The sequence below is a fragment of the Contarinia nasturtii genome, unplaced genomic scaffold, assembly GCF_009176525.2.
Source record: "Contarinia nasturtii isolate CC-2019 unplaced genomic scaffold, AAFC_CNas_1.1 Cnas_scaffold_187, whole genome shotgun sequence".
In the NCBI taxonomy this organism is placed as follows: Eukaryota; Metazoa; Arthropoda; class Insecta; order Diptera; family Cecidomyiidae; genus Contarinia; species Contarinia nasturtii.
In genome coordinates, this window is record NW_022197544.1 from 9,230,855 (window position 1) to 9,249,849 (window position 18,995).

General features: G+C 32.6%; 1 protein-coding gene and 1 long non-coding RNA gene across 4 annotated transcripts in view; one reads left to right on the forward strand and one right to left on the reverse strand.

Moving 5' to 3' along the window:
• Positions 1-102: 102 nt before the first annotated feature.
• LOC116351458 (putative ferric-chelate reductase 1 homolog) overlaps positions 103-18,995 on the forward strand; it is a 23,833-nt gene continuing 4,940 nt past the window's right edge. Inside the window, exons 1-2 of one of the 3 annotated variants that reach the window (XM_031783569.1) lie at positions 103-425; positions 503-678. The gene's annotated coding sequence lies outside the window, so the exon portion shown is untranslated. Of the gene's footprint in view, positions 679-18,995 lie in introns of all 3 variants that reach the window. The other 2 variants (XM_031783561.1, XM_031783576.1) reach the window with 2 other exon arrangements.
• Positions 4,245-5,823, reverse strand: LOC116351488. The gene is made up of 3 exons (XR_004202149.1): positions 5,526-5,823; positions 4,558-5,454; positions 4,245-4,357 (listed from the first exon to the last, which is right to left on the reverse strand). It is a non-coding gene; the product is annotated as an uncharacterized LOC116351488 (long non-coding RNA).

The following is an 18,995-nucleotide window of genomic DNA, read 5'->3' on the forward strand; positions in this document are numbered from 1 at the left end:
GTGGCATATCTTAAACGCACACAATAACATCAATAGAGCAGAGCCAACAAGCATTGAATGAGCTGTGTGAAATGCGGTATGTTCAAATTGCTTGGTTCACTTTTTAGAAATTGTTTACGGCAAAACACATTCCGTTTTGGTTAGTCTTCGATTGTAAGTTAGAGTGTTCGAACGTCACTGTCTGTTCATTTTGAATTTCGGTTTGAATGATACGAAGTCAAAATACAATGAAGCAAAGCTAAAAAAAATTTGTGAGAGAAAAAAAAGCGAAAGAAAGAAAGAGAAGCAAAACAAAACAATTATTTGCTGAAGAAAAGAGAAGAAGAAAAAAAATATCGTGCAAAATAGTAAGAGTGCTGTTTTTGTTTACTCCAATTTGTGACGATAGAGAGCAATATTGGCTAAGAAAGTATCTCTACTCTCTGGTGCGTCAGTGTGTATAAAAAAAGAATCTCACAAGTTTTTCTTTACGTTTAATTTATTATTATTTATTACGATTTAGCATTTGTGAACAATTTAATATCGGTTAAAACGAATAAACTAAGCGCAAAAACTGACATTTCAACATCATCATTGCGAAAGTGATAAATTTAGTGCATTTTGATCGTCCATGTGTTTGAATAACAACCACATTAAATCAGGGATTTGAAGAGAGAATATTTAGTAATTAAAAAAAGAGTAAGTTTACATCAAACAAAGTAACTATTTACTTTGTGCATTCTATTTCTGTTTTACTAATAACTTCGGAAGAAAATCAAAAAAAATACAATCAAGTTTAAATTAGCGAAGCGTGATGTTGCAGCGATTAAAAAAGACAAATTTGTCGTGCTAGTACACGCGCGCACACACGTTTCGAGCCGAACACCACAATACAATATTAAAACAAATCACAATACACTTAATTTGACAAATACAATTTGCGTAAAACAACCGCGCATAAAATTTGCATTTGACTATTAAAAATCACAGTAGTGAATGGTATATTGCCACCTGGTGCGATAAGTAATTTAAACGCGTTTGCAAGTTGTGAGTTTGAGTTCTTTTTTTTTCATTTCATTTGTGTGCCTCAAATTATATTAAAAAACTATATTTAAAGTTGGAAGTTTTATGAAGAAAAAAAGTATGTTATTGAATTGAATTTTCGAATTTTGAATCAAAAGAAATCGGAAAGAATCAAACAAGTAAAATGCTAGTAAACAAGAGAACGGGTTTTGAATTTTATCTGGATATATACGCTTGTTTTGCTTCTTCTCGCCTCTGCCTTTGATTGTCGTCTCCTCCATTCAATAGTCGTGTTTCATTCGATACTGTGTCAAACAAAACCGATACCACATTATTGATGAAGAGAAGAAAAAAATGAAACATCGAGAAAAAATGGCAAACAATTCACGATGCAGCAATTTACAGAGAGAAAATCGAATCCATTTCATTTCATTCAAGATGATGAAGAAGAAATCCGATTCATTTCTGGAGTGTACTCAATCGATATATAATGGCGATGATAAATGATCAATGATAACGATCAAAACGCGCTAAATCGCATTATGTGCAGAACTCAAAGTGTCGTCTGAGCATGATGAAAAGAAACAAAGCCCATTGCTGATGTTGGTCTTTTTTGCAACCAAATGAAAGTTTTGTGTACATAATTTGTTAAACTGCACAAATGACTTTTACAGTGATCATTACATTAATTCATAGTGATTATGATGAATTCAATGCAATGTTAATACACACATGTACCCAAGAGTAACACATGTACCCAAGAAGTGCACATGTACCCAAGAGTAAAATTAAGTAAAATGTAAGCCATCGATGTAAGAAAAAAGATTACCTTTAATACTGACACTACGTCAGTAATGTGGGCTATATGCATATGCACTGCTTCGTTCTGCTATCCATGGTAGAATACGTACTTGTAAGCAAAGCCCGCGGCATTCGACATACGGTGTATAAGCATTCGAAATCAATATATACTCAGAAACAGAAATTCAAGAGTTGGCGAACTGTAAGCATTTCTGTAAAATGAAAAATAGCCGAGACACACATATTTCGGTTTGTGCTTGTGCTTATGCTTTTAAGCACGAAAAAAAAACAGAAATTAAATAAATGGCATGTTTTTCAATGATTTTTCAAATCGTTTTAAATTGTCGATTTAAATTGATGGAATAAAAGTTAAATAAAAAAAATACAAAATCTCATTTAATCGTATGATTTCACGGTGCAACTATAAATGAAAAAGACCTTTAATACAGAATGCAAAACAGCATTCCAAAAACCATACGAACATAATGTGAAGCAGATAATTGCATCGAGCTACTCATTTACCAGCAAATTTAACCCATGTTTTTTTTTGAGTTATTGTCTTAAACGAGAAAAATGTTGCTGCTGTATAAGACAAAAATATCCTCAGCCCTTTTTTTTACTGAGGCATGGTGAAAAATGTCCAACAGCAGTCGGTAAGACACAACGAGTGCGACTCTTTGTCAATGCCTTTTTTCAGAATTCCCCTAAAAACCCGATTCTAATCTAAATAATAGTGTATGGAGTGTGTTTAAAGACACACAAGCATGTTTGAGTTAAAATATAATCAAAACAACTATGCTCACTTTCTGGTAAATGAGCAACATTAGTCTAGTCAACTGAATTCAGTGCATTCTTTCATAGCAATGACTTGTTCACCTTGTGTTACATGCAATGAAACCGTAACTTTGTATATATTCGCTCTTCGCTCTTCATCGCGCGCATTAATGGCATTCGGCATTCAGTTGTCATGCCTGGTTTTTCTTTCTCTCCTTCTCATATATTTAATATTTTGTGATATGTTTTTTTTCGTATGTTATTTCTTCGCCTGCTTTTTTTTCTTTTTTTTGCCAGTCACAATCATATTATGAATGGAGCAATTTTCACGAGTTTTGCTCAAAACGCACACGTTATCAAAGTTCTATTTCGATTAAGTTTCACTTAAATGGCATCACTTTTGATTTGAAAAACAACAACAAAATGCTTCGATCCAAATGGCATACATAGGTAGAAAAATCGTGACGAGGGGGTTTATTACCTATTTCCGAAACCAATCGAAACTGAATCGTACTAGACAAGGTCAATGAGAAATAAATATGTGGAAAATTGATTGAAAATGAAGTATTGAGTTCATAAATGGGGTTTTTGTGTAATTTATATTGCGGGCAAAGTGTTTTCGATCAATTCAAACATGCGATCGAATGTGATAAATGTTTGTAAGTGAAAAGTCGCAGTGAATTTCGAACGTGTGTTTTTTTTTTCTTTCTTAAGAATATTGACTTGATTTCCGGGGCAAAAATAAACGAAATGAAAACGAAAAGGACAAATGACATGAATAACAGCACCTACAATTTAATAAGCATGAGTTCTAATTTTTCTAAGTGAACGCGCGCAGAAGAGAATAAAAGTAAAGCCAAAGAAAAAAACTTTGTAACACGTTTGCCAACATATATATTGACGAAGCGGACACACGCCCAAACGAAATACCGCTTTTCAACGATTTGTATGCCGAAACATAAACATTGGACGCTTATTTATACAATACGACCGAATTCAAATTGAACATGAAAACTGAATTTAATCAAATACTCAATGTTGATAGTTTTCACACAGTCAAATTGACCTGCACCGCGTGCGCTAAAGCGGTTCAACAACGATATTTGTTGAAATAATTGTTATTTCATGAGCATGACCACAATAACAATTTGAATGACAATCAAAGTGTTTTTTTTTTCTTCTTCGATTTGGAAAAGAATTACAAAGAAATTCCAATTTGTCGTCCACTGCGACTCTTCTGCATTGCATGAAAACACCTTCACACAATTAATTAAAGAAAATTTTTTCTTAGAAAATCAAATATCCGCTATCAACTTGCCACAACCAAAATGATTGAAAATTCGACAATAGTTCAACGGTTTATGTACCGTCGACATATTACCAAACACACCATGAATCGCCATTGAATATTACTTACGCTAATTCCATTTATTTTAATAACAGCATGACCAGTTCATTTTGAAATACCAAATCTCTAGTACTTGAGCCTTAATTTTAATGTCGAATTATGCTTGTCACACTCAAGGTCCCAATCTTTGTCGCTTTATTTCAGTGCCAATTTTTTTTTCTGCCTTCAACATCAAATGACGGACGGGTCCAAATAGATAATAACATGTAAAAACTCTATAAGAAAAATGTGTTCTTTTTTCTTCTTTCGCTTGAAAATACGCCTAGCTTCAAACGGTTTATTCGGAATTTCAAGAACGAAAAAAAGTATCGAACAGTTTGAATTAGTCAATAGAAGCAGAAATTGACTTTTATCAATTGATTTCAAGGTTCGCTATAGCGAAAAATACAAAAAACATTTGTTGTGGCAAATTCATCCATTATCGGGCATATGTTGACGGTCAATATTGGGGTCGGATTTGAGTGTAGTTTCAGTAATTTTCAACGTCGCAATGGAAAGAAAAAAGAGAAAAAATAAACTCAGTTACTAAGTATGAATCAACATCAATATACTATCGGTTCAGTTATACTCACCTACGGGTTATTTTATATACCGAACTGCCCGTACTTCGGTCAAGGCCACAAAACTCAAGCCCAGCATAGTAACAAAACGTTACAATAATATTATTTAAAAGAAATCTTAATGCTACATGTAATTAAAACTGGTCGTCATCGGAAACATCGAGAACATAAACGTAATGGAGCTCGATCATCTTTCCAAATGCCAGTGTTTAGTTGCCAGTTTTTGAAACATACTTGAAGTTTTGACACTAAACCGTCTGAATCCATTGGAATATGATCTGGGTTGGCTGAATTCAATCGACTAACAAAATCAACTGCATATTTACGCAATTGTTGGTACACTCGGTTGCTTTTCATGGTGATAATCACGTTCGGTAAATTCCATTGCGATGACTCATCTTCACTTGGAATACAATGCTGACAAACTTTGTATCGATCGCTTTTGGTTCGTCGATCGAATGGCCGGAAACATTTTGCACAAGTTTGCGATGTATTGTATTCGTCGACCAATCGTACAATATAATTTCCCAACTTCTTGAAACTGTTCAATAGTCGTCGTAATCCCGGGCATCGCAATCGCTTTTTAATACCAATTGGTGAGTTTGGAGCTATTTGAGCTCCACCAATAAAAACGAGCGCCGACTTTTTTTCTCGTCAGTGATGCCGCAATATTGTCACTGGCCCGATTCTCTTCGATGTATTTATCGAGACGGAGTCGAATGAACTTTCGTGTTGTGTACACCGCCATAGCTGGTTTCATCATTTTCACATAATAAGCGATGTAAGACATTCAATGTGAACGTCCTTTCGGCGATGGAAAAAATGCGTAGCGTTTATATCGGATTTACGCTTGCGTTTGCCATATTTCGCTTTGAAATGGTATTTTGGACCATCAATTGTGATGTTTTCCTGAGATTTACGAACAAAAAATCATAGAAGTAAACAAATGATAAATAAAGAATGAATTTATTGTTTCTTACCTCGTTGCCGGATCGAACGTGTTTGCGAACGGTGGCGTTCCATGTACGAACTCCTGGATCGATTCCAAGCACATAATCAAACTCAAAATTATTGTACTTCTCTTTGATGGTGTTGTTATCAAGTTCTGGTGTATTGCGTTCAGGCTTCACGAAACATAACGAAACTGCCACACTATCGGTTGCCACAGCAAAATCGAATTCCTTACCATTTCCAAGTTTCGAAATTTTTGGCATGTCAAATATTAAATCCCAATAGATAGCTGGATTGCTATCGTATTCAGTTTTTTCAATGTTTATTGGCTGACAGCGTTTTCCTTTTGCCAATTTCAATGCTCCAAATTTGCTCGCAATCCTAGGGGGAAATAACAAAAATTTATTGAATTTTTATTTGGGGTTATTGCACGAGTATTAACATCTATTTACCGTATTGAATGATATTTACAAATATTGATCGTATTGAGTCATATTGTTGAGACGTAAATACTTGTCAATACTGGAAATGAATGTAAATACGCGTAAATAAAAATTTCATTTGTCAAACCTAATGTCAAACTGTCTTATCGACTGAATTATTCATACAAAAAACTCTAAAAAGTATACTTTTTGTAAAAAAAAAAATAAAAATAAAAAATTTTTTAATGTTTTTTAGCGGAAATTAATTTTCTTTTTAATTTTGCTGGGATTTGTGCGGTGATTATTCGCTGATTATTAAATCACAAATAAATATGCGTAACATAACCTCACTTTTAATTACGTAATCAAAATTTACGTAATAAAGTATAACGTACGAATTTTTTTATTCATTTATCTAGCAGCAACCACTTTATTAATTGAAATGGTTCTAATAAATAAAGTGGTTACTGCTATACATTTCAATGTAAAAATAAGTGGTTACTTCGGATCGTAACCAAAAACCTATCCAAAAGCACTGACGCGACCCTAATAATCCGTAAATATATTTTTAAATATTATTATTGTTTTCGAATATAGATTAAATCTAGGGATTAATTTTATTTTCATTTTTGTGACACCAATCCCGTTCAAAATATTTACAAATAAATAAATGAATAAAAAATTCAAAATAAATATGAATTGCATAACCTCACTTTATTGCGTAAATTTTAATTACGTAATTAGAAAATTTAAATAAATATTTTTATTGAATATAGATTAAATCTAGGATTAATCAGGGGATTAATTTCATTTTCATTTTTGTGACACCAATCCCGTTCAAAATATTTACATATAAATAAATTAATAAAAAAATTCGTACGTAATACTTTATTACGTAAATTTTAATTACGTAATTAAAAGTGAGGTTATGTTACGCATATTTATTTCTGATTTAATAATCAGCGAATAATCACCGCACAAATCCCAGCAAAATTAAAAAGAAAATTAATTTCCGCTAAAAAACATTAAAAAAAAATTTATTTTTATTTTTTATTTACAAAAAGTATACTTTTTAGAGTTTTTTGTATGAATAATTCAGTCGATAAGACAGTTTGACATTAGCGATTGACGAAATTTTTATTTACGCGTATTTACATTCATTTCCAGCATTGAAAAGTATTTACACGTATTTACACGTATTGACATTTATTTTGTGTATTGAATCGTATTTTTTAGCTTTTTGACTTGTTCTCTCCCCCTAGTCGCAATCAAATAAAAAAGATGGATATCGATGCGGACTAGGGGGGAGACACCAAGAATAAATTCTGAATCCACTATATAAATTACTAATCCAGCTATTCCACTAATCCAAAAACATAAATATGAAATCGAAACTATTTTTCCTATTCCATGCACTGTTTCCATCAAAAATGTTAATTCTGCTATTCCGCACTATTCCACTAATCCATCAATAAACGTCAAAAGAAATGTTAAATGGATTTGAAGTGAAACAATTTTTTCTATTCCATGCACTGTTTCGCTATTCCACGCGAATCCATTCACAGGCGTTGCTATTTCATTGCAATTTCTCGAATCTTTACATTAAAAGTCTAATCCTATTCCACGTGTCTGCCCCCTAGGATGCGGATATGTTTCATATCGAAATCGTGGACTGGAATTACTAAAAAATTCTTTATTTTTGGCGGGAGTGGAGTGGTTGGCATGACATTATTGTTCGGATCGCGTCGATATGGGAACCAGCGTTGTTTCAACATTTCGTATTTCGCGTGAAAATCGAAAATTTGTCGCTGAATGTTTATAAATATGGGATGGTTTGGAACCAGCGATCACGAATGAGATTCTGGAAGTGTACATTGATTGGCAATCCAATGTTTCTCTCGACTCTACTCTGGAACATTACGATCTTCATCGCACGTTTTACATCCAATTCAGTGATGAGATTTCCTTGTCGATTGAAATACAGTTCGTAGCGCTTTAGCGTGAAAAATTTCTTGATGCGACTGAATGCCCATACTCTGATGTTATTTTTCACGTTTGTTATGTACTGAGTGATGAGATGATTGAATGCGTTCCCCATGCCTTCGTGAGCTGGCCAATTTTCTGGACGAAGAAAATCAGGACATGCTTGCTCCACAGTTCGTCGAAATGCAAGCGGTAATTTGTGGTAATTTTCTTGTAATACCGAGGTGAAACATTTACCAATTACACCATTCACGTATTTATTGAATTGATCATTCGTGTATTCATCGGATTCACCTTTAAAAAGTCGAACATTTTCATCGTCAAAGGCTTTGTTTGCTTTGAACAAAAACAGTAATGACGCCAGAGTCGTAATCATTGTGGACGAAAGGCACCAGTATGTGACCTGATCGATGAATGGTGCACGATACTCTTCCCGCAGCACTTGATTTAGAGTCATCTTCAACGACGTACTGCGTCCATTCTTGGCACTCTTTCTTCTCATCGTGACAGATCTATTGTACAAAAATTAAAGAAAAAAATACACCAAATATAGCATAGATCACAAACACAATAAGATATAAACACTTCTATCACAAATTAAATGAAACAGTAATGAAGAGCGCATTATAAATATCACCTCTTACCTCAACAAAGTGACTCTGTATTCTAAATCGAATGATGAAATTTATTTCCAACGTGACAACAAATATTTTGCCGATCGAAATGTTGTTGGAATATTCACAGTTAATTTTATCAACACTCTGTTATTTCGAAATCAAAACAAAGACAGTCACAAAACCAACTGTGAATATATCCATTCCACAGGGAACAGCATTCCAAACACATAAAATCGTTTTTGAAATGACAATAAAACCAATTGATCGCCCAAACCACGCTTCAAACACTCTCATATAATTCTCAAGAAATCCTGTTGAAAACAAAACAAAGTTTTATTGTAAACAAAATCGGTTGGTGCGATAGTTGTTTATACCAGTCTATGTATTTCAGATAGATATCCATCCGAGATATTTTAGAATATCTGGATATTTAACGCAGCTGCACAGAGCCAGAGCTGTGTGTATCGCACGTAGAATCTACGGTATGTCGCTACACGTAAAATACAGACACAGTGTGACTGTGTACGTGCGGCACTTGATACACATATACGTCGCGACATACCGTAGATTCTATTTGCGACGCACACAGCTCTGGCGCTGTGCAGTTGCGTTGAATATCCAGATATTCTAAAATATCTCGGATGGATATCTATCTGAAATACATAGACTGGTTTATACTAACTATTGTTAGTATAAGATGCGAGCACATTTTTAATACATATAAATGAATATCTTTGGATTTGGTTTGACACATATACACCGCGCCAATCGAAAAATGTCAGAAAGATGTCAGTTGCATTTCGAAAATTGAAAATAATAATTCCACAAATAAAGAAAATTAAATGCATTAAATGACGTATAAAAGAGATCTCCTGCAGAGTTTTAAATTAAATTATGCAAATCTCTTTCCGAATAAATTGTTTATTTTTTTATTTGAGCGTAAGATTTAGATTTTCAATTTAAAACTTAATGTATTGGGTTGTGTTCACATTATGTTGTGAAATGAAATATTATTGGAAGTGAAAGAAACAAGTGAAAGAAACAATCCATTCCATTGGAATTCGTGGAAAATATGCATATAATCTCCGTTCCATTTGACACAAAAATGACCACCAGAATGGGCCAAAACGTTACATTTTTCAACGTTAGAATGTACTAAAAACATTTCAAATTTGTTTGCTGGCTATAGCTATACAAATCGCTAAAAACAAACGATGGTTTTAAATCTGGTGAGAAGATTAAAAAAAATTGTCTTTGTCATTTAACGAAAAAAATGTTCAAAAAATGGAATAGTTTCCGATCATAAAAATTGTGCGCATTGACATTGAGACACATTAAAGTCAAGCAAAAATGATGTCAAAATTTAATTTTAATATGTTTTTTTTTTTTGGTTTGCGATATTACGTAGTGTCGCGACTGAATCACAAAATTCTTTGTGTTAAATTGATTCAGTCATAATCGGCCAAATGATCATAAATTTACGCAATCAACATTTCATATCGCGGTAGGTCGCGTCATATAAAAATGCAGAAGACACAAATGAATTGGAACTAGTACTAATAGTGTAGCACTTTCGATTTGTTGTTGATTTAAAATGTGATGTGCTGTCATGTGCAAAACACGCGGCAAAACAATAGACTGTGATTTGTTGTTCGGATATTCATGCATCCCTTGTCATGTATGCCCAAGAAGAAGAAGAAAAAAATCGTTATTTTGTGTTGGTGTAATGTTTTTATTATACTACAATTTTTTTTGCGGTTCATTTACATCAAATGAATTCATGTGTAGCTGTTGATGGTAAATAAAGTGTTGTAACTTTCATGCTTGGGCGTAATGCCTCACTTTCGTTTGCTCCATTCGACTGAATTGTTTTATTTTTCATCATATCGCTTCTACCTGCCATTTTAAATCTTTGCGAATGATTCATGATTTGTTTGGATTTGATTTATGCATAATGGATATATATGGTGTGTATACAATATGAAAAAGAAAATGAAAAGAAATGTTGAAATAGCAATAAAAATAGCGAACCTCTTTTGATTGACGTATACAAAATAATTGATCCATAAGATTGAATCGAAAGTGAATAGTTAATTAGTGTTAATTGCCGGCAAAAATTGCATGAATAAAAATTGTTCTCAATTTAGAATGAAATCGTTTGTTATTTTCTCTTTTTTGCGGCTCGTTGGACCTCGCTAAAGATTGAATATTATTTCGACTTGATCACATTTTAATGAATCGATAATTTTATTATGAAATTCGAATGTGATTATCCGTTAATACATCCAATGGTGTCAAATTAATGACAATTTTCAAAATTACCCGTGAATACAAGTTGTGATATATGTGGTCGCCCTTAAAAAAGGATAAATAAAAATATAAAGTACAGTAATTAATAATGAACTCGGCATTTAGAATAATACGCAACCACATACCACGTTTAGAAGCATACATTTTCGGAAACGGTCATTCACACAATCGATATGTGACCATAACAACATGGTTAACCACAACAAATACTCACACACAATGTGATACCGCATTTACTTAGTGACCGCAATTATAGTAGCAACTGATTACCAACAGTCACATACAATAATAGCGTCATTCAAGAATAGCAAACGAATCGCATCGAGCACATGAAAAAATAATAATGTATATATCACACATCACAAACGGAAGCCAAGCGTTCATTCAACTTCTTTTCGGGAATTGAATTTCCATCAACCGCTGGCACTTTTCTATCCTCACCGTGTCTCACTGTCATACACAACCATAAATATTGCCGAATTCATGACTAGCCGCAAGCATGTGTACTGCCAATTAGTATATTGACCCAATGTTAATCACGGTTGTAGTTTGTATTTACATCGGAGTCGATGATTTTCATTCACTTTTCCACCAAATGTATTTCACATGAATACGTTGGCATTTCATCGTCATCTGATTAGTAGCAAATGACTGATCAAATAATATATGTTTGTTGAGCAATATAAAAGGCTCGGATATACATACATTAAGATATGATCGATCGATTGGGAAATGAATTGAAATTAGCAATGGCGTAGTCTCGATTTTGCCAACTTGTTTAAGTATTAATGGCTTTCTTTTCGATTTAAATTCCGATTTCTTTCAAAGCTGAAGTAAATGACCCCTTCGATTTCTATGTATGTATGTGATTACATCATCATTCTTCATATCGTTTTATTGTTCATTTACATGCATGAGCATTCTTTCTTGAATTCGCATGTCGTTTTGCAGAATGAACACAATGAACAATTAATGGTTGGCTTCAATATTTGATCACAGTGCAAGTTAAACTACATGGAATATAAATTTTTTTAATTTTAAAATCCAAACTTTATTGCTCGACCATTCGACTTCGAATTATTCCAAGACATGACCGCACAAAATGGCCGACCAACTTTAAGTAAAGAAAAGAACGTACTTTTGTCTTGAATTTGAGAAAAGAAATCATCTCTCTCTCTCTTCCTTTCGCAAGAAACAATCGAAAAAGACACATGTTGATTCAAATGATGAATGTACATGCAAATAACTTTGATTTTTGCACACACAAAAAAATCAACATAACTTTTTAAACGATTGTATCGTTTAATGTTGGATTAAAATTCATCTTTTAAACGGTTAAAAAGTTATGTTGATTTTTTTGTGTGTACTTCATACTAAATATTTAATGTACACTCTAAAAATCTAGTTCATGTCGTGTTGTCGAAAGTAAAAAAGAAATGAATTTCAAATCTTAACGCCAAAAGAATGCCACCTACAAAACAAAATCGGAACGTTGACATTTTTTCACGCGCCTAAAACAGTTGCATTCGTATGTTGACGCATATTGAATGAATTGGTTTGCTGATTTACTTCGGATCGTTAACTACCGTTCGACTCAACAACGTCACATACCAATCGAAATGTGCTAATGCGATGTGTGCGTGCTACATGTATGATTAATGATGAAAACAACTATTGAATTTACCAAGAACTGATTTAGATCGCCGTGTGATTTATTTTTCTTTAAATTCAATGTATAGGCAAAAAACGGAACAAAAAACAGTTTCTGGAAATTTTGTTGTGTTCCGGCAATTTATTATTTTTCGTCTTAATAAAATCGAACGAAAATGCAGTAATTTAATTGGTATATTTGGGCTATGCACAAGCAGTATATTCACCAAAAAATGTATTGAACAACAGAAATGGTGACATGGAGAAACGAAACGAACGATCAAATTGAAAAGTAGGCCATTTTCTAAACATAATTATCGTAAAAGACAAAGTAACTACATATGCGACGAGCCATCTAAGCTTTTGTGTTATAGCTTTGATGAGCCATCGACGACAACAACATTGAACAGGAAGATACAACCAACAGAATAGAAGAAAAAACAGAATACTAAAAATAAAACCAGTCGTTGTGAAGACACTTCATTTAAAATTCAGCAGACATTTGTATTCTGTATAGCAGTGTACATACAAAACGATACTATCATTCAATTTTTTAACTATTTATTTTGCGGTTGCCACTTTTGATGGAATAACAACCATTCATCGGTATCGATATGATAAAAAAAATTTCAATCAGCGCCCAAGAAATTTATTTGTTAACTTTTCTGAAACCAGTTCAACAGAAACTATAATGTTTCGATTTGAATGCAATTTTCTGTTTGCTTTCGCTTCAGCCACGGCTTTCACTCTTCACTCTTTTGATTCTTTCATATATATATTTCAGTTTTTGGATAACCCACTTAATCTAATCGATCAAAAAAGGAATAAACCGGTTTAGGTAAAAAAAAGCCTAAAGAAACGATAAAATCGATTTTGTAGCCACAATGAACGTAGGCTAGTCTCAAGCAGTAATTTATTATGCAAACCGTTACAAACAAACTACTTTTTTATTGAAATAATTACATTTTGTTTTTGAAACCTGTGGTTGAGGAATTAGAATCTCTCCAACTCTATTCTGATACAAGTAACAGAAGTTTCAGTTAATCTATTCTAAAATTAGAGGTTTTTTTAAATTAAAAACTATGACATTTACCAAACAATCGTTCACTTAGACTAATAAATAGTAATAATAATTGTAATGGCAATTCTTGTAGAGTAGAAAATTCAGAAATAAATATCAAAGATTAAAATATTATTTACCAGAGAAGTGAACCGATTTTGGAACGGTATCTCGAATTGGTTTCACTTTGTGTTGAACGAAACGGAGCAAGCGAAACGTTCCGAAAATGGTTTGCACTGAGATGCGTTGTACAATGGCCATAACAGAAACATTGTACACTCACACATTCAAAGCATCGCTATTCACGTACACAAACGTCGCCATACAAACCATTTTCGGAACGATCCGCTTGCTCCGTTTCGTCCAACACAAATTGAAACCAATTCAAGATACCGTTCCGAAATCGGTTTGTATGAGAAATGTCAAACCGGTTCACTTCACTGATTTATATGATAAGGAAGCGAGTTTTTTATTCTGATTCCACCAGATGATACAGAAAATTTAGTAGTATTTGTAAATCGAAGAAAAAAAATTTAATTATTTTTTTCATTTTTCTCGACTTTTCATCATATAATATGGGAGGCTTGTATGAAACTCTCGGAGACTCAGTATAGAGCACAAAAAGTGGAAAAAAAAAACAGATTTTTTTCTCATTTCCTATGCACAGCTAAATGATCTATATCATCTGTTGCGACCGAATGTAAAAATTTGCTATTTCTATCACCCAAATCTTAGTTCAATGTTATCTCGCTCACCCTTACATGTAATTTCTCAACGCTTGGCATTCTGTTTACAAACAACATTCTATTGAAACACAACTGCGCAATAAAAATCGTCAACACAAAACTTAAATCGATGACCAAAACACATTCACTCTCAATAATTTTCATTCTCTTCATATCTTACATACAATATTCGCAATAATGAAAACTGAAAAATGTAACAAACGTTCATGCATCACGTTGAAATGTATCTGAATAAAATGATTGAAACACAAATTCTATATATGTTCTATGTTAGACAAAAATCTGTGTTGTATTCTTCAGTTTTCACTTTTTTAGCGTGCATATTTCAAATTTCGTCACTGTATTCCCGCTTTTATTCCTACGGATACAATTGTATATCAGTCGGCGAAAGAATTTTCATTTTTTTTTATTGCAGCCCTGCTGAAAAACAATGAAATTCAAAAAAGCTTCTAAGGTCTCTGCCTCTAACCATTGATTGGGCTTTACAATTTCTGTATCGCGAATATTTATTTTTGTTGTGTGTACGGAACATTTTGCTTAATACAATATTCAAAATCAATGACAAGAACTTCAAAATCAATCCATCAGTACCAATCAACCAAAAGTGCAAAATGTCAAATAAGGTCCACGAACTATTCTCAACGCAATCAAAAAGATCAACTTTCAAAAATCGACTTTTAGCCTTAAACGATGATCATTTTTCTAACTAGTCATTGGTGTCTAACTATAACACTGTTTTCTTTTACGATCTAATGTGATACATTGTGATTTTTTTAACGATATAAATTATTTATTTATTTCTTTATTTAATTATTTTTTGACTCATTGTAACCGCGTGCAATTTGAAAATTTTTAGTATTTATAAGTGTTTTTTTTGCTGTTCGGCGGTAATTTTAACAGTTTACTATTAACAATAAGCTACACACAGAGAAATAAACTGACATTTTTATTAGATGTATCATAGAATTTTGATTTATACGACACACCGTATAAAATCTTCATATTTCGTATAAATCATATATATTCTACATATAAAATTAATGAAAATCACAAAAAAACTATCGATCGATTTTTCTCGCTTTTCCGATGGGAAAATCGGAAAAATAACGAAAATTAAGCCCCCTGAAAGGCAACGCGAGGGGTCCAGTACTAATGTGCCCAACTTTCAGATCACTTTGGACCAGGTCGAATCCACCTACTCCACAAGATCTACTTCCAGCTCATTTCACCTCACTCTAGCGTATAATTGCAATCGCCTCACGTTTTTTGAAAAATCACGACCCCTCCAGCAAGATATGCTGTGGATGGCAGCAGCGCTGAGTGAAACTCTGAAAAAATTTGAACACGATAAGTGTATTTATTCATGTGTAATTTTAATTTATTCAATTAAATATGGTTTTGTTGGGATAAAATTCCAAGTAAATGATAGCATTTAAAAATATGGCGAGCAATAAAGAAAAACCGCCTTATGAAATATTATTTGTAACATCGCATTTAACACATAAGCTTGTACTAATTATTCACAGTATGACTCATATAAAGTGCATGTGTCATGGGAATTTCTCAACCGACTATTTATCATTTGCATTGTTCATTAATTTAATTATCAACAGCGGAATCATTAAACATTTTTCAAGCGAACACTTTAATTGTCCAACATTTATGTCAACCAAGAGCCAAGCGGTACTTCTCTTCAAATGCTTTTGTTGAAGTGTCGGCGCACAAAAATAAATAAATACGCAAACAAATCGAATAAGATGCCAGAAGAATAATGTATTTGAAAATCAAGGTACATAAAAATAAAAACAAAATCGGTTAACAGAGTCAAGACCAAGTTCAGACAACATCCAAATGATGTGAATTACGTTTGCATCATTTTTCATTTTGTAAACAAACATGAGAGCAAAGCTATGAGCGCTTTCTGAGTTCATTTATTCATTCGTGGATTTTATTACGTAATTGAACACGATTATAACAACACACTCAACTTTTTCTATTCGATTCAATTTATATATTACAATTTTATATTTGTTGAATTATCCAGTTCAATTCATGCATAATGAAAACTATTTATCTTTGTGCATTCGTGCGAAATTGTTTAACAATCTGACGTTTTAATATCTTCGTCGATTCAAAATAATACAATCTAATGATTATTACTAATGTTCACCGCATTTTTTTTTTCAGAATAGAGATCATGACCTCATACAATCAAAGAACTACCTTGATCGCATTGTAAATGAATTAGAGTAAAAATTGTGTTTTTTTTCTTCTTCTTCTTCCATCGAACAAATTCATGCGTTTTGAATATCATATTCATTGATAATCGAATCGATTATATGTCAATATGTTTTATTTGATTTTTGATTTTTGATTTTTGCAATAAGAGCTATTAATCAAATGATAAAATATAAGTTAGTGTTGACTGTAATATAATTACGATCTGATATAGTGATAGACACGAGACTTAAAATTCAATCATTTTTTTGAATTGCATTTTTTTTATCGTGTACACACAAAAAATAAACCTAACAAATCATTTTAGGATTCCTATTAAAATATTAATTTGTAAGGTTTCCTTCTAATATGGCAACATTTTATTAGGAAACCTTTAAATAATAAAACATGTTTTGTTTCAACACAGTGAGGTTGGATTTGACGTTTAAGCGCGCCAATTTATTAGGATTCCTGTTAAAATATTGCGATTTTATAAGGAAACCTAACAAATTCATTTTTTAATAGGAATTCTAAAATAATTTGTGGGGTTTATCTCTTGTGTGTATCTTTTCGTGGGTGTTGAATAAAATCCAATCAAACAACATTCGTACATTCAAACCTAACGATAGCTGTCATTTGTAAATCTTGAACTCAATTGGGTGTATACATTTCAGCAGTCTCAAATTAAAAAGAAAATTCTACGAAATGCTATATTCGTCATTTACTTATAATCTCTACCTTTGTTTGCATCGGTTGATTCACATGGAAGAATAATTGCAAAAATGTATGGCATTTATACTGATTAATGTGCTACGATAACAGTTCGAATTGACTTCAGTCATTTTTTTTATGGGGCAATCAAAATATGAAAGATAATGCGAAATATATAAGCTTAGGTCATGTTTAAAGTCATTGTAAATTTTGAACTTTTGGCACTTGTATACAACAAAAGTGTCCCCAATAAAAAAAAAGATCACTGGAAAATAGATAGAAATGTATTCTGAAAAATGAAACGTTCACTATATATGATGATGAATGATAGAGAAATAAATGACTTCCGTACATTCACACAATTTTTGTATTTGAAAAAAAAAAAAACATGTTAAAATTATGACTGTTTCAAACAAAAAACTATAGTTATGTCGATAGAAAACCTTTTGAATGTTATAGATCAAGCGCTAAGCTATTAATATAGATATTGAGAGTTTGATATAGATATCAAGCATGAAAATGAGAAAAAACGGTGTGTACACAATCGATGTGAATAGGACGAATGCGAATCGAAGCATTTCATTCGATATAATAGCACTTTATGGTTTTGTTGATGGTCAAAAATGATGGTTCAGTTTGATTTTTTGTAGAATAACTTCACAAATTTGGCCATTTTCTTTCATGCGATTCGATGGTTTTCACTTCTATTTCGAATATGGAACCATCTCGCCACTGTTTCACTGTGCCAGTGAATGGTACCAAAAGTAACAGTAATTTGAATGTTATTAAATCGTATAACGAAGTGAAAAGTGTGTTTTACAATAACGATAGGTATATAATGTTAACATTAGATAATGAAATTCAAAAGATGCGATATGCTTTGAAAGTGAAAGAGAAATGAACATTTAGAGCGATTTGTGGGTAATAGATTGTGACCGTTATACATGCAATTGCTACTCTCTCTCTCACTCGCGCGCGCGTTTCAAATTCAGAAAAAACCCACATAAAAATATCACAATAGCGTTTATGTTTTTATTGTCCCTTCATGAACGAGGCGCCGTCATCACTTTCGATCTCAATTAAAATATTGCCGACATTTTTCACGTTTGAGATGACAATTGTTTGTCATAATTAATTTCAATTATGGTTATTTGCAAAGAAGAAAAAAGCATAAATTTTAAGAAATAAAATGACGCTGTGGCTGTTAAAAATTGCTTTGAATTGATGTCATGGAAATTGATAGATATTATTTAGTATCGCAATGCAGCAAACGTTTTGTTTTAAATGTCTTAACATTTTTGATCATTCATTTGTATTATTCGAGTGCATTGTGTTTCATTATCCAACATTGAAAAAACTGCCGCAAATTTCAAACTGAATCGCAGTTAGGTTGCTGAAAAGAATGAAGAAAAAAGACACAACTCTTTGTAGTTTTTATTTCTTTTGTTTTATTTTGTTTTTTCAACGCATTACGAGCGACGTATACATATTTTTCACACTTTCCGCGGTAAGCAGGCATTTTCGCATTAAGTCAAGCATTTTTTTTCGTGTGTTGGGTGTGAAGGTCAATTGTTTTTGCGTGCAGGTAGTGTACAACATTCACGTGTAAATCTCAGGCATTGTTTTATGTATTGATGCCAATGAGATTTCGGTTTGCTATTTACATGAGTTGGTTGCAATGATTAATGCGAAAATGAGCTAAGCACTTTGTGTTTTTCTGTTTAATCATCGATTCAGTCAACTCTCTCTCTCTCTCTCTCTCTCTCTCTCTCTCTCTCTCTCT